A 16,510-nucleotide genomic window follows, 5' to 3' on the forward strand; every position below is an offset into this window, starting at 1 on the left:
GCTGTATTACCACTTTTAGTTGCAGACTTGCTCTTGTTAACTATTTTATGATGTACTATGATGGGACTATCGTATTTGTGTAGTTTCTGCCTAAACATGGTTAAACTATCAGAGTTATGCCTTTTGGTGAGAACATTTATTGACACTGAAGCAGGCTTGCTCCTAAGTGTGTGTGGTATAGAATGGACTTGGTCCTGGTGGTCTCAAAGAAACAAATGGACAATGGATATGGGTAGGTGGAAGGAACATAGGAGTAGGTATCTGGTTACTATGTTTCCATGTGAAAATTTAGTTGTTCTGATAATCATCCGAATCGTGCCTAAATTTACTTAATTTAATCTGGATGAGGATATCTTCTTTTTTATTTTTAAGCGTGTCTAGCCAGGTAATGGGGATATTATGGTTATGGTCTATAACCTCTTATTTGTATATTATGTACTAAAGCATGATATTAAGGTTGTCTTTGACTGATGAGGACTCCTAACCACATGGAGGTGCAAAATTCTGCTATGCTTTCCCATTCCTTGAGGTGGGTAGGGTCAAGAAAAGAACAGGTTTTTAGTATTCTGAGCCCCCTGGGAGAGATTTTTTCTGCTAAATATTTTTGGAGGAAGAACCATTGGGCATTAGCGGTATGGATAAGTCTTTCTAATTTCTTAAAGAGGCCACTAAGGACATAATGGTCTGACCGTGTGAGTATGGTAGTGCTACAAAAAATGTTAGAAGGTAAGACCGTACATAAAGTGTCTAATGTGTCGTATTTGTGGAATTTTTTATCACTAATGAGATCCATGATGTGCAAGAATAGTAGACAAACAAATAAATAAAAAAATAAATAAACAGGCAAATGGATAATAACAAATGTGTGCCAGCTCACAATATATCTATAAAACAATGAAAAATACTGAAAAATATTGAAAAACTTTAGAAAATGTGAGAAAAGGGGAGATACATGGGAAATACAATAGTGGGATAATGGTAATGGAGACATTTCTGGCAGCACTGCACGACTTCTTGAAAAGGAACACAAAGCAAACATATGTTGGAAGTGAACAGGATGGAAACCATTCAATGTCTGATAAAAGGCCAGTCCAATAGGTTCTTAAAAGAGTCACTGGGGACAATATATAGTCTTGTGTAAACATTGGAATATCCTAAAGCAAGATCCACATCTAAATCCAGTCATTTGTGACAAACCTCAAGTAACCTACAGAGAGCACTCACGCTAGAAAATAAAATAGCACCCAGTAAATTACAGAGTACTAGGGACAATACTAATCCGTTATGTTTGTTGCACCTAAAGGGATGTATCGCTGTTGTAAAGCATTATACAAAACCTGCGATTTTGTCAGACATGGACAAAAAAAAAATTCACACATAAAGGGAAAACATATAATCTAGAGAACTTCTATAATTGTTTGACAGATTATGTTGAGTAGTGCATTACATGCCCTTGTAAGCTTTTGTATGTTGGCCGCACTATTAAACCCCTGAGACAATGCTTTGGCAAACACCGTTGCTTTGTCGAAGAGGGCTGCAACCAACATAGTGTACCCTGGCATTATTTAAAGGTTCACAACAAGTCCACTGTAGGGTTACAAGTTTGGGTCATTGAATCCATACCTAACAACCTCTCTGAAGCTGAACGCTTCTCTAGATTATGTCAGCGTGAAACATTCTGGATATATACACCTTAGACACCCTTGCGCCAAATGGCTTCAATGAAGAGTTAGAAATTAGCACTATATTGTAACATTGTCATATATGTACTGATATCTTCACTTCATGCTACATCATCAATTATATATACAGTATATGTTTTTTCCCCTTCCTTTTTTTCTTGTACTAACCTGTGACCTTCCATTATCTCTAGGTGCATACTCACTACACATAGTATATATAATTTCTATAACCGCTTCTGTAAGTATTAGCATACACATAATTTGTGCATATGTTGAAACATAGATACATATTACTGTATACATCTCCTTCAGCACCTAAGCTTCTTATATTATTATACACGATGTCTACATAATTGTCTGGCAAATTACCAATGCCATACCAAGATTAATGTTCTATCTTTCATTTATTTATTTATTTATTTATTTGTGATATGTAATTATTGGGCATGTATATTCGGTTATATATAGATACACTATATGAGAGTTTTACACATATGGGTTGCCATGCCCCCGAAGTAAGCATATGGTTTGCCTGCTTCCTGCTTTACATACTTTTAATAATTATATATTTTTCATTATTTTTTTTATAACTGTTTCATGGTAATGTTTCCGATGTGCCAGCTATATATATATATATATATATATATATATATATATATATATATATATATATATATTTATATATATACTGTATATATATATATATATATATACAGCTGCAAGAAAAAGTATGTGAACCCTTTGGAATGATATGGATTTCTGCACAAATTGGTCATAAAATGTGATCTGATCATCATCTAAGTCACAACAATAGACAATCACAGTTTGCTTAAACTAATAACACACAAAGAATGAAATGTTGCCATGTTTTTATTGAACACACCATGTAAACAGTGCAGGTGGAAAAAGTATGTGAACCCCTAGACTAATGACATCTCCAAGAGCTTATTGGAGTGAGATGTCAGGAAACTGGAGTCCAATCAATGAGATGAGATTGGAGGTGTTGGTTAGAGCTGCCCTGCCCTATAAAAAAACACACACCAGTTCTGGGTTTGCTTTTCACATGAAGCATTGCCTGATGTGAATGATGCCTCGCACAAAAGAGCTCTCAGAAGACCTATGATTAAGAATTGTTGACTTGCATAAAGCTGGAAAGAGTTATAAAAGTATCTCCAAAAGCCTTGTTGTTCATCAGTCCACGGTAAGACAAATTGTCTACAAATGGAGAAAGTTCAGCACTGCTGCTACTCTCCCTAGGAGTGGCCGTCCTGTAAAGATGACTGCAAGAGCACAGCGCACACTGCTCAATGAGGTGAAGAAGAATCCTAGAGTGTCAGCTAAAGACTTACAAAAGTCACTGGCAAATGCTAACATCCCTGTTAGCGAATCTACAATACGTAAAACACTAAACAAGAATGGATTTCATGGGAGGATACCACAGAGGAAGCCACTGCTGTCCAAACAAAACATTGTTGCACATTTACAGTTTGCACAAGATCACCTGGATGTTCCACAGCAGTACTGTCAAAATATTCTGTGGACAGATGAAACCAAAGTTGAGTTGTTTGGAAGAAACACACAACACTATGTGTGGCGAAAAACAGGCACAGCACACCAACATCAAAACCTCATCCCAACTGTGAAGTATGGTGTTGGGGGCATCTTGGTTTGGGGCTGCTTTGCTGTGTCAGGGCCTGGACGGATTGCTATCATCGAAGGAAAAATTACATTTTGCAGGAGAACTTAAGGCCATCTGTCTACCAGCTGAAGCTCAACAGAAGATGGGTGTGGTAACAGGACAATGACTCAAAGCATTGAAGTAAATCAACAACAGAATGGCTTAAACAGAAGCAAATATGCTGAAGAGTCCTGACCTCAACCCGATTGAGATGCTGTGGCATGACCTCAAGAAAGCGATTCACACTAGACATCCCAAGAATATTGCTGAACTGAAACAGTTCTGTAAAGAGGAATGGTCAAGAATTACTCCTGACCGTTGTGCACGTCTGATCTGCAACTACAGAAAACGTTTGGTTGAAGTTATTGCTGCCAAAGGAGGTTATTAAATCCAAGGGTTCACATATGTTTTCCATTTGCACTGTGAATGTTTACATGGTGTGTTCAGTAAAAACATGGCAACATTTTATTATTTGTGTGTTATTAGTTTAAGCAGACTGTGATTGTCTATTGTTCTGACTTAGATGATGATGATCAGATCACATTTTATGACCAATTTGTGCAGAAATCCATATCATTCCAAAGGGTTCACATACTTTTTCTTGCAGCTGTATATGTATATATATGTAATGTCTATATGCTCTTGTGTTTAACTATGGGAATTCATATAGTGTATTTTTTTTTTTCAATTTTAATTATTTTAATTATTTAGGTATATCCTTCTATATCATATTTATTCATATTTTGTATTTGTTTTTTCCCTGTCCTATATGGAATTTTAGTATTCACATATTTTGAGTCGAATTCTGTCTAAATCTGTTTTGCCATTGTTATTTGCTCTATTTATTCTGCCTCATCTCTATTCCCATCACACTTGGGAAAGGAGTGTGCATGCTCGGAAAAAGCATCGCACATGCTCTGAAAAATGTTGTGTTTTTCTTCTGCCGGTGACATCATATGCCCTCCACGGCGCTGCGTTTTTCACGCTGCCTTCCATCACACCTTACCCGGAATTACACAAACCTTGCCCGCATCATCTCCTGTCACACCGCAGCCTTTGCATACCCAGACTGGCGTGCTGATCAGCATTTCCATTGGAGCTTATCATCACTATACGAGCTTCTTATTTTACATCTTACATGTGAGTGGTCACTTGTCATTTACTATATCATAGTCCATTAAAATACCACACTTAGAGGCACTTTTTTTTTTTTTTTTAAGGCCTAGAATGTTTTAGAAACTTTTACTTAGAACTATTCATAGCAAAGTGCAGGAAAACTGTTGCAGTGCAAGATATTTCCAAACTCTAACTGCCTAAACTGAAGCTGCCCAGGCATAATTCGACAAAGGTGCAAGTCCACAATTGGCATTGTCCAGACACTTGGCAGCTTCTTCGGTAATCAGGTGTTCTGTGGAGCAGTGGCCCTTTTCAGTATCCCATGTCAATTGTGGCCAGGAGCCGGAATTGGTTGTGGGCTCTTTCCTACTTTTTACATTACAAGCTGGCAAGGCACGGCCCAAAAAGCTGCGGAAAGGTGTCCAAACCTAGGTAACCCCCTTCCTAGCCTGAGCAGGCTAACTAACTCACTGCAACATAAACCCATATTTGTAGGCAACCTGCCTAAACTTCCCCTTCCCTTTTCGCAAGCCTTCCCGGCTTGCGGACACTACTGATAGAACAACAGCATGCACAATAAATAACAGGGATGCAATTGCAAACATATCAACCTTATCAAGTGTAAAAATTACAACATGTTACAATAAGCATTGCTGGTAGATACTACACTTAGAAGGCCGGATCCAGATACAAGATCCATTCTACCGACATCGGGTGCTTCAATCTGATTTGGTGCTCCACATATTAGTTGTAATCGGGCTTTATTAGTTCATCCAGGTCCATATATATGTGTCGGCCAATAATAAATTCACGATAAAGCTGAAGGTACTCTGCCCCTATGAACTCGCTCTGGTGGCAAAATGCTCTGGTATCCTTAGTTTCTCCCATATAGCTTGACTTTAGATTTTAGGTCTTTATTCCTCTAACTGATTAACCACTTACGGACCGCCCGCCACAGATTTATGTCGGTACTTTGACGTTAAATACCAGGGTTATGGCTTAGGAAAATCTGTGTTTCCACAATATGTGATCTGTTTATGCTGAAACTAATATAAATAAATAAAAGTGTGAGCTGCTGCTGATAAAAAAGGAAGTGGTTCCTTGAAGATGATATAAAATATATATATATCAGTGCTGCTACCTTATATGAACTACAATAAAGTGCTCTGTGCTTACAAAATTAAATAATCTCTAAACCCTGTGTTTATAAATATGATGTGTACCGTCCTTTTATATTGTGCATATATATAAATCCTCCAGGTATTAATTCTTAATGTGCAAAACCCACATTTATATCAGGAAGAATTATACAAATAGCCATTATACTGCTGATCTTGTTATTGAGCTCATCCCTTCTATTTGTCCGGTGAGTGGGGACACAAGAGGGGAGCATGGAGTGAAGCACAAAGATCTGTGATTTTTTGCACGTTTGAATAATCTACCTCACTTCATATTTATTGTCGTACTAAGGACTTTGTCTCACTTTGAATAATTTACCTCACTTCACAATTATTGCTGAATTAAGGACTTTCTTTTACTTTGCACTTTGTTTATTATATAGTCAACACAGATTATAAGGACTTGGCACTTTTTTTACATATAATTATTTATTACCTTGTTATATTTATGCATCTACCTCTATATTGCTTTTTTGCACATTTAATATGGTTATTGCAATAACCTGGAGGATTGATATATATGCACAATATATAAGGACGTTACACATAATATTTATAAACACAGGGTTTAGAGATTATTTAATATTTGCAAGTACAGAGCACTTTATTGTAGTTCATATAAGGTAGCAGTGCTGATATATATATTTTATATGGCAGCAGATAGCTGCCATAACCCCGGTATTTTTTTAACCACTTCCCGACCACCTGCCGCCTTTTTACTGCGGCAGGGTGTCTCTCCTGCGCAAACCGACATAGGTCTACGTTGGTCACGTGCAGGAAGAGCTCCCGCCCCAAATCGGCAGCGCGCTCCCGCCCCCATTCGGTAGTGGGAAAGCCGATGCACGGGTCAGACGGCTTCTATTGCCGCCTGACACTCGCGATCGCTTCTCACTGAGAGAGAAGGACGATCGGATGTTGTAAACACAGCAGACCGTTCTTCTCCCTGCAATGACCATAGAGCACATGCAATCCTTCTATATAGGATCACATGTCTCTATGGTCATTTCAGAAGCCACGCCCCCCACAGTTAGAATCACTCCCATATTGTCACATTTAATCCCTTGATCACCTATACTGTTAACCCCTTCCCTGCCAGTGTCATTATTACAGTAACAGTGCATATACTGTATTTAGCACTGATTACTGTAGTAATGTCACTGGTCCCCCCAAAAGTGTAGAAAATGTCTGTTAGGGGTCCGATCTGTCCGCTGCAATGTTGAAATCCCGCAAAAAATCACAGATCGCAGCCATTACTAGTTAAAAAAAAAAAAAAAAGACAAAAATCTTTCCCATAGTTAGTAGACGCAATAACATTTGGCAAACCAATCAAAATACGCTTATTGCTATTTTTTGCCAAAAATATGTAGCAGAAAACGAATTGGCTTAAAATGTTAAAAACATTTTGAGAATGTCATATAGCAGAATGTGAAAAATATTGTTTTTTTTTTTTTTTTTAAATTGTCGCTCTTTTTTTGTTTATAGCGCAAAAAATCAAAATCAGGTGATCAAATACCACCAAAAGAAAGCTCTATTTGTGGGAAAAAAAGGGCATCAATTATTTAGGTACAGCCTCGCACGACCGCACAATTGTCTGTTAAAGTAACGCAGTGCCGAATCCCAAAATAGGGCCTGCTCATTAAGGTGGCAAATCCTTTCGGTCTTAAAGCGGTTAAACTGCAGGCGGTCCACTTTAACATAAGTGTGGTCCCAGCGGCGGATTAGCCGCGGGATCACCCTTATGGACAGCAGGAGAGGTGCTTCCCCCCCCCCGACGCTTTGCGGTCCTTTTCCCTGCTTACCTGACCCGCCGGCAGCGGGGAAAACAATCCGGTCTGCTGTCCCCTCAGGCAGGAAGTTGAGTGAGGGCAAGATGGCCCTCACTAAACTCTATGGCCTTGGAGGACCGGAGCAACATCATACATCACTTCCTAGCAACAGATTTAAAAGAGCCCATTTTTTTTTCAAGATGAAAAAAAATTACTTACCTTTTTTTTTTCTTTTTTAGTGTAGATGTGAGATCTGAGGTCTTTTTGACCCCAGATCTCACATTAACCACTTGTCGACCGACCGCCGCAGTTTTACTGCGGCAGGCTGGCTCGGCTGTGCGAACCAACGTAGTACTCCTTCCGTCGTGCATGGTGCTAGGGGGTGCCAGCGGCGTGCTCCCGCCCTCACTAGGCAGTGGGGATGCTGATGCATGGGACCAGCGGCCGCGATTGCCGCCAGCAACCCGCGATCGCTCCCCACTGAGAGAGAAGGATGGGCAGCTGTTGTAAACACAGTTGACAGTTCTTCTCTCTGAAATGATCACAGAGTGCCTGTGATCCTTCTATATAGGATCACAGGTTTCTATGGTCATTTCAAAAGCCCATCCCCCCACAGTTAGTAAACACTCCCCTAGGCTTACATTTAACCCCTTGATCACCCACTAGGTTAACTAACGAGCTAGTGATGTGGCGGCGTTACATTGACGACGCCCTAATCATATGGAAAGGAGAGGAAGCAAGCTTTCACCAGTTCATGGGGAAGCTAAATTGCAACAACTGGGGTATACGTTTCTCCTACCAATGGAGTACCACCTCTATAAGCTACCTTGACCTTGTGATATGGAGGAAAGGAGAAAGATTCATTACCAGCTCATACCAAAAACCGACAGACCGAAATGGCTTCATCTCCATCGACAGTTGCCATCACCCCATGTGGTTAAAATCTGTGCCCAAAGGGCAATTCAGGAGAATTAGACGCAACTGTACGGAAGATGAAGACTTCAAAACACAAGCTCAGCTTTTGAAGAATCGGTTTATTGAGAAGGGATATGACCGGAATGAATTAGAAGGAGAGATACGTGAAATTGCAACTCTCAAACAATCCGAATTATCTGTCCCTAGGGAGAAAGATAAATCAAAAGATGCTATGGGAAAATTTGAGTTTGCCTTCACAACTCAATTCTCCAGCCACTATCGATGGCTGAATCACATATTTCGGAAGCACTGGGGAATCTTACAACAAGATCCGTTATTGGGTCCTTCGCTTCCATCCAAACCAACAATGATCTACCGAAAGGCTAAGAACCTAAAACAAATTATAGCTAGGAATCCCGTTGAAAAACCTGCAACTCCTAAATTTTTCCCTAACCTTCAAGGATACTTCCCGTGCCGGAGGTGTAATATCTGTCTAAATGCTACTACCATTAAGACCAAGCAATTTACCTCTACCACCACAGGAAAGAGCTACCCCATTAGGGATTTTATCACCTGTCACACCAAAGGGGTAGTGTATCTGGTCACCTGTGAATGTGGGAAGCAATATGTGGGGAGGACGATTAGGACTGCCAACATCCGAATAGGCGAACATCTGGCCAATATTCGGAAAGGTTTCCCTGGTCACAGTCTTTCGAAACATTTTGCCACCCACCACCATAAAAATCCGGGCAAACTGAAGATTATTGTAATCGAGAAGTATCAACCCCACTGGCGGGGGAGTAATATGAAAAGAGCAATTTCCAGAAGGGAAACCTTCTGGATCTATGAGCTCAGAAGTTACAAGCCCCTAGGACACAACATTGAATGGGACATAAATGCGTTTATTAATAACAGCTGACATTTATGTCCCATGCTCCCTTTACTGGAAATTTGACCCATTTCCTTCATGTTTCCTCTATTAGTTAGAAGTGTGTGGGTCTCTGCATGGAGCTACAACATTTGTGACTAGGATCTTCTTCCACATTCTAATAGATAGTTTTGAAGAAATTCAAATCAAAAAACTTTTTCCTCCTTTTTAATTTTAATTTTATTTTATTTTTTGAGTATACTATTTTAATTCCAATTCCACTTTTGGTAGGAATTTTTATTCATTTTTCTTTCAGAATTTCGTGTTTTAATACACCCAAGCTGGCGGGAAGCTTAGTAGTTACCCCACAGCTTTTTTATGATTTTTTATAAAAGCATTATACACCATCATACACTAGAAAGGGTTAAGTAGCCCGGTCAATTCAATGGAATTAAAAGTTTGTATGTTTTAATGTTTTTTCAATGTTCCTCAAGGCTCCTATCTATTTCGCTGCAATGATATGAAAGTTTGTAGAAGATATGCGGCATAACAATATTCTGTATATTAAGTAGTAGGTGGAGATCGTCCGCTTCCTCTTCCTATTGGCTGTTATGCCTGTGGGGGAGAGGAATACATACTCTGCTTACACAGGAAATGCCCTTGTCATCAGCACAGGAAGCAGCATCATTTCCTGCTTACACAGGAAATGCCCTTGTCATCAGCACAGGAAGCAGCATCATAGATATGAGACGACAGGAAGTAAACAAAGCAAGTACTTCCGGTGGACATCCCGACCTTCCAGACTGTAACCACACATCATAACAATATTTGGTGATGCCCAAGAGTCCCCTTATCCCCTTTTGGTTGATTTGGACTTTGCTATTAAAGAGTATGATAAGTGGCCAGTCTACAGGTAAGAAGGGGAGGGTCCCGAACCCCGGAAGTACTTGCTACAGGGCATATATAATGGCGGTAGTGATGGCGCTGGCTCTACCTCCTATCTAAGTGGATGCCCTATCGGGAGAAACGCGTCAGAGAGGAGGCGCCGCGTCATCACATCTAGACCAGGCAGCGGTCCGCACTGCAGGTGGACCCCGCCATACAGCTCCTCCGTGAGGGAACTCGCTATTATTGTCTTCACAACTGTAAGTGCAACCATTTGTTTTAATAAAAATCTACTGTTGGTAATGCACCATTGCGGTCCCCTCTGTTGTGTCCCCTATTATTGAGGTCGACCAGACCAAGGAGTTACAGCAGCCAATCAGAGTCTAGCCACCTTTGGCAGGATCTTCTTTCGTCAGGCTTTCTGACTGGGTCTGTTCCTCTTGGACACAAGCAACTACATCAGCCATCCTAGAGTCCAGTAACCCCCGGCAGGACCACTCATCACCATAGAACCAGGCTTCTTGTTTGGCTTTTGTCCGGTAAGAGTCTAGGGAGCACGAGTGTGTCAGAGTGCCTTCTGTATTTCTGGGAACTTTTCTACCTGGCTGCATGACCTTTGGAGCGGTCATATTCATATATGCCCTTAACGTTTAACTTCTGGTAAGAGGCCAAGCTGGTGGTGGGACTTTGCACCTTCCAATCACAGTTCACCTTTCCCCAAGCTGGAAGTTTTTGTCACCATTTTTTGCACTTTATTTATGGACTTATAATATGGACGTTTATTGCACATTGGTGTATCACTAGTCACCTTCTGGACATTTTTTGTTTTACACGATTTGCATACGTTTTCATTTTTTTGCATTATTATTGCATTTTTGGTTTATTTGTTTACATCATTTTGTATGTTGCACATATGCACTAGGGCAGCGCACCTGATTTCTTTACCTATTCTACAACATACACTCTAAGGTAGCAGCACACCCTATATGGAATCAGCGCACTTTCCTACCCACCACATAGGTTAACCCCTTCCCTGCCAATGTCATTATTACCGTAACAGTGCATATTTTTAGCAGTGATTACTGTAGTAATGTCACTGGTCCCCCCAAAAGTGTCAAAAAGGTCAGTTAGGGGTCCAATCTGTCCGCCCCAATGTCGCATTCCCGCTAAAAATCGCAGGTCGCCGGTGTAACATTATCTTTCACATTATAGAAAAAAATTGGGCTAACTTTACTGTTTTCTTATTTTTTTATTAAAAAAAGTGATTTTTTTCCAAAGAAATTGCGTTTGTAAGAACACTGCGCAAATACGGTGTGATAAAAAAATATAGCAAAAATCTCAATTTTATTCTCTAGAGTCTCTACTAAAAAAAAAATATATATATATATATATATATATATATAATGTTTGGGGGTTCTAAGTAATTTTCTAGCAAAAAAACTGACTTTAACTAAGAAAAAGGCCCAGTCCAGAAGTGGTTAAACAAAGCCTCAGGGATGTATGGAAAAGTGTATCCATAGCGGCTCGCAACAACATTTTTAATATATCACTGCAGCCACGTCTGGTGATTTTGGTAAGGGGTGGCACCGACCTTTTAGGGAGATAAGTGTCTGCAGGGAGGCATGAAAAGTCCTTAAAGCGGCTGGCTGAGTGTCCCTCTGGAGTGGTAGACAGAACATGATAGAGGAGGTGGAAGCTCCTCTTTCCTGCTTCCAAATACAAGTATCCCATGTCAATTGCGACCAGCAGAGGGAATGGATGGTGACATCAGAACCCGGCCTTCCCTTTTTGTAAAACACAGGATGGGAACACAGGGCCCAAAATGCCCATTTAAACCTAGTTAACCCCTTTTCAGCCTGCTCAGGCTAACTAACTCACTACAACATAAACCCACATTTGTAGGCCACCTGCCTGCAAGCATATGAAGCATGCAATTCGTGTTATTCTTCTAACTGTTGCTTAATAAATAAGCTGTAAATGTTCGTCTGCTTATTGCACTGCAGGATTGTCTGCATTAAATACAAAAAGTACGGAAGGACAATCATCCTAACTAATGTTGAGCGTCCAAACCACAAAACATTCAGATTTGTCCACTCCTCCAGGTCCTACTGTGTTCTTTTCAGAACTGCCAGAAAATTGCTATTGTATAGATGCGATAATTTGGTTTTAATCTGGATTCCCAGATAGGTTATGGTGTCCTTTTTTCATAAGAATGGGAAAGATCTCTGACAATCGCTTGTGGTGTAAGGGAGACATTCAGGGCATGTGATTTGATATAGTTAATTTTCAAATTTAAAAGGTATCCAAAGTGGTCTGTCTTTCAGTAAGTTAGTAAGGGTGGTACAAGGAGACATCAGGGAGAGAAGGATGTCATCCGCAAAGGCAGCAACTTTCAAATTCCTGTCTCCCACCTGTAGTCCTCCAATATCAGGATTGGCATGCAGTCTATTAAGAAAAGGTCCCAATGTGAGCACGAAAATTAGAGGGGACAATGGGCATCCCTGTCGGGTTCCATTGCTGATGGTAAAAGCGCTCGACAGATGACCATTAACTTGTACACTCGCGGATGGAGTGGAGTGCAATTCTAGAATATAAGCCAGCATGCGAGAGCGAAGTCCAATTGCCTTCAGTACTGCCTGCATGTAATCCCAGGCCACTCTGTCGAACGCCCTCTCAGCATCTAAAGACAGAAAAAAACCTCAAGTCCTTAAGGTCGTAAGCCAATGGTGGAGGTTCAGTGCCCGAATGGTATTGTCTCTAGCTTCCCTCCCCGGTGTAAAGCCCACCTGGTGCAGCAAGATAGGGCTATGTAGGAACGGCAGTAGCCTAATGGCTAATATCTTGGCATATAGTTTAATGTCCACATTAAGAACGGATATAGGTCTATAATTAGAAACCTGTAAGGAGTCTTTACCATCCTTCAGTATGACCGTTATGTGGGCTTTCAGCATGGGACCTACTGATGTGTAAGGGTTGGCGAGGGTATTGAAGGTTGAAACCAGCCTGGGGGACAAGATTCCTAAGAAGCATTTGGAATATTGGAGTGTTAGTCCATCTGGCCCAGGACTTTTGCCAGGTTTCATTTGCTTTATGGCGGTTTGCAGCAATTCTACAGATATTGGGCTTTCCAGTTCCTTGGTTTGATGCCAGGGGATCGGTTTTTGGCTATATTGGGTTAAAAAATATTTTTATAGCTTCTTCTCTAACTTCTGGAGGAGACAGACTCGAGGTCTCCAAATTCAACTTGTAGGGTCCTGTATAGTAGAGTTCAAAGCATTTAGCTATATCTTCATTGCTGGAAAAACATGTACCTTGACTATCTCGTATCTGGTGAATTGTAGGAGAAGATTTAGAAGTCTGTACTGCCTGCGCTAAAAGCCTTCCACTCTTCTCACTGTGTTCGTAGAACACTTTCTGTCGAAGCACATAACGTCGTCTTACCCCAGTTCCTCCAATAGGAGAGAGCGGGTATGGAGTAGGTCTTGTAAGACCAGTTGTGATGAAGAGTGTATATGTGATGCTTCCAAGTGCTTAAACTTATCAAGAAGCATTCTAACACTCTCCTGATGATCCTTTTTAGCTTTTGTGGCTAAAGCTATGAGTCCCCCTGTATCATACTCTTGTGAGCCTCCCATAGAGTAATTGGTGAGATTTCTGGAGTGGAGTTTTCTGTAAAGTAAAGGTTAAGGCGGGTCTCTAATTGGAAAATCGCGACCGGGTATTTTAGTAATGATAGTCTTTAACTGAGGGGAATAATGTACGCCACGTATCATGTATTGATAAAGCCTGAAGCTGCAATTTGATCTGACTTAGATCGCAGTATTTCATGTTGGAGGTGCCTGTGGAAGTGTCAATGTCAGGAATCAGCGGTACATTGAATTCTCCTCCCAGAAGGACTATGCCCCCCCCCCCCCAAAATGAGAGCAATAGATTACTTATTTTTCTAAAGAAGGAGACCTGATGTTCATTTGGTCTGTAGATATTGAAGTGTAATCGGTTTAGAAACAAAAAGACCTTTAATAAATACAAACCTTTCATCTGGGTCCACTAGGGAGTCCGACATTTGGAATGGGGCATGTTTGGATATTAATATGGACATATTTATTTAGATATTTAGTTTTCGACAAAGGATTTGTGGAGTGAATTACTGTTTGATAGAGATGGTTTGTGAGTCTAGGGATGGAATTAGAGCAAAAGTGGGTTTCCTGGAGAAAAAGGAATTGGGCTCTCTCTGTTTGGTGAGAGCGAATCTTTTTTCCAGTACGTTCAGACCTTTGACATTGAGCAAAACACATTTCAACGAGAGAGGCTCTTTACTGTTAAAAGCTTTCATCATGGTTTAGTAAAAGCCTGTCCTATATCTTCCTTTTCCTATCTCCCCTCTTCTCTTCCTGCAGAATCAAGTTGCAATGTAGTATGGATGTCGTAATCCACCCTCGTAACTTATGCGGGCGCCCTTAGGTATCAGAGGGTCTCGGTTAGAGGGAGGGTAGGTAGGGGATGGGGGGGAGCCAGGACTGCATTGGGTCGAGTCTCAACGGGATTGCCATGAACATGGTGAGGCAGGATCCTGCCTTTGTCTCCTTGTGTGTTGCCTTTGTGCTTTTGGAGATGGGTTGTGGGACACCGGGCGCTAGGGTTCAGCAGGAAAATAAGGTCTTCTGGCGTCCGAAGTAAGGCAGTGCTGATAGAGAGAACGGGAATTTCCAGCGGTACTGGATATTGCAGGATATTAGCGCTTCCAGCACAGGGCGCAAAGCACGCCTATTTTGCAAGGTGATTTGGGAAAGGTCCTGAAGCAGTTTAATCTTAGAGCCATTGTACAAAATGCGGCCCCTTTAGGCCCGTACACACGTAGCGATTGTCGACCGTAAATATTCGGCCACCGACCGATCGGCCGATTGTCGGCTTGTTAGTATGATGCTTCCGACAACCGACTGCGACTTTTCGGCCAAACAGAATCTGGCATGCAGACTTTAAAATTTTTGTTGGCCAACACCAGAACGGCCGATTGTTCCTCAGTCAGTACAGAATTTGGCCGACAAACAGCAGATGAGCAAGACTGGGCATGCTCAGAGAAGAAAAAACACACGGAAAGTTAACCATCACATTACATCACTTCTGCAGTCCGCTTTTGTTGGCCGACAAAATTCGTGTGCAGTCTTTATTACTTTTCAACCAACAGGACAGCACCGGACAAAAGACGGCCGATCGTTCGGCCGACAATCGGTACATGTGTACGGGGCTTTTCTCTTGCCTTACGTAGTATTTTCTCCTTAAGGGGAAAGTCGACAATACAACATATCACACCCCTTATGGGTTCAGAGTCTAGGGGTGGAGGTCTGTGTAGTCTCTCCATTTCAATGGGGGAGTCTGCAGGGCGATCAAAGATAGTGCAGATCGTTTGTGGCAGAGCTGTGGCGTCTAATTCCCTAGGATACTCCCTGGACCGTAATATTATGCCTGCCCCCCCGGTTGCCTAAATCCTCCACATGACGGTGGAGTTCAAACTACTATGATGGTTGTGTGTCATAGGTGCCCTGTACTTGCCTGATGGTTTCAGCATGAAGTTGTGATGTCTGCTCCACATCTGTAAATGATGGGCTACCGCCTGGATGTCTGTTCTGAGGTCTGATATAGCTGCCCAGAGGGTGTTCTTAATGTCTAAAGCCACTCTCTTTAAACCTGGCAGGCACAAGGTTGGTTAGGGTAGATTTTGGATGATTCTCCCCTTTCTGCCTATGACTTGGATCCGCTTCCAGGCGAGTCTGACATTGAGGCCTGTGATGCGTCGTGGTTATCTTACCGCTGTGTCCGGAGCAGCTCAGGGATATTTCGACTGAGCTGCGTTCCGGTCTCCCAGTGCATGAGGTGCAGAGGTACTTTGGTTCGGGTTCCCCATGCCTAATGAGCCTTATGGATCTCCTAGAATGCAGTTTAAAATCCTCGGCTCACAGGGGTTGCCTTCTCAAGCGGCCATCCCGGTTCCCTGCCAGATAACGCCCCCCCACCATAGTAATATTACTGTGACAGGACGGCACATGCAGGCACATTCACGTACATGTACGTCATTGTGCTTCATTGTGCCTGCCATGGATTAGGAGTGCGCAGCGCCCCCCTCCTGTGACCGTTGTGTCCACAGGACACTGCAGATTACAGTTACCAGTAATTGGTAACTGGATATCATGTGATCGCTATGATTGGTCATAGCAATCACATGATAACAATGTAAACATCCTGTCATGAATGGCATTCCATGTATGAACTTGCTTACTGTTGTGATTTGTGATTAGCCCACAGCAATCATGTGGTACCTGGCTACCTGTATCATATGATTAGCTCAGCCAATTGTTGTCATTTATAGAAAAAAGAGTGATTTTTTTGTTATAATTATTGTTGTTGAGGCAAGAGTAGGCTAGCTG

General features: G+C 41.5%; 1 protein-coding gene across 1 annotated transcript in view; it reads left to right on the forward strand.

Moving 5' to 3' along the window:
• Nucleotides 1-16,510, forward strand: part of LOC309552602 (uncharacterized protein) — a gene marked incomplete at its 3' end in the record, with an annotated part of 115,933 nt that overhangs the window by 10,100 nt on the left and 89,323 nt on the right. The gene's annotated exons all lie outside the window — the stretch shown is intronic.

Source organism: Pelophylax lessonae (genome assembly GCF_965119305.1).
Source record: "Pelophylax lessonae genome assembly, chromosome: 4".
Lineage (NCBI taxonomy): Eukaryota > Metazoa > Chordata > Amphibia > Anura > Ranidae > Pelophylax > Pelophylax lessonae.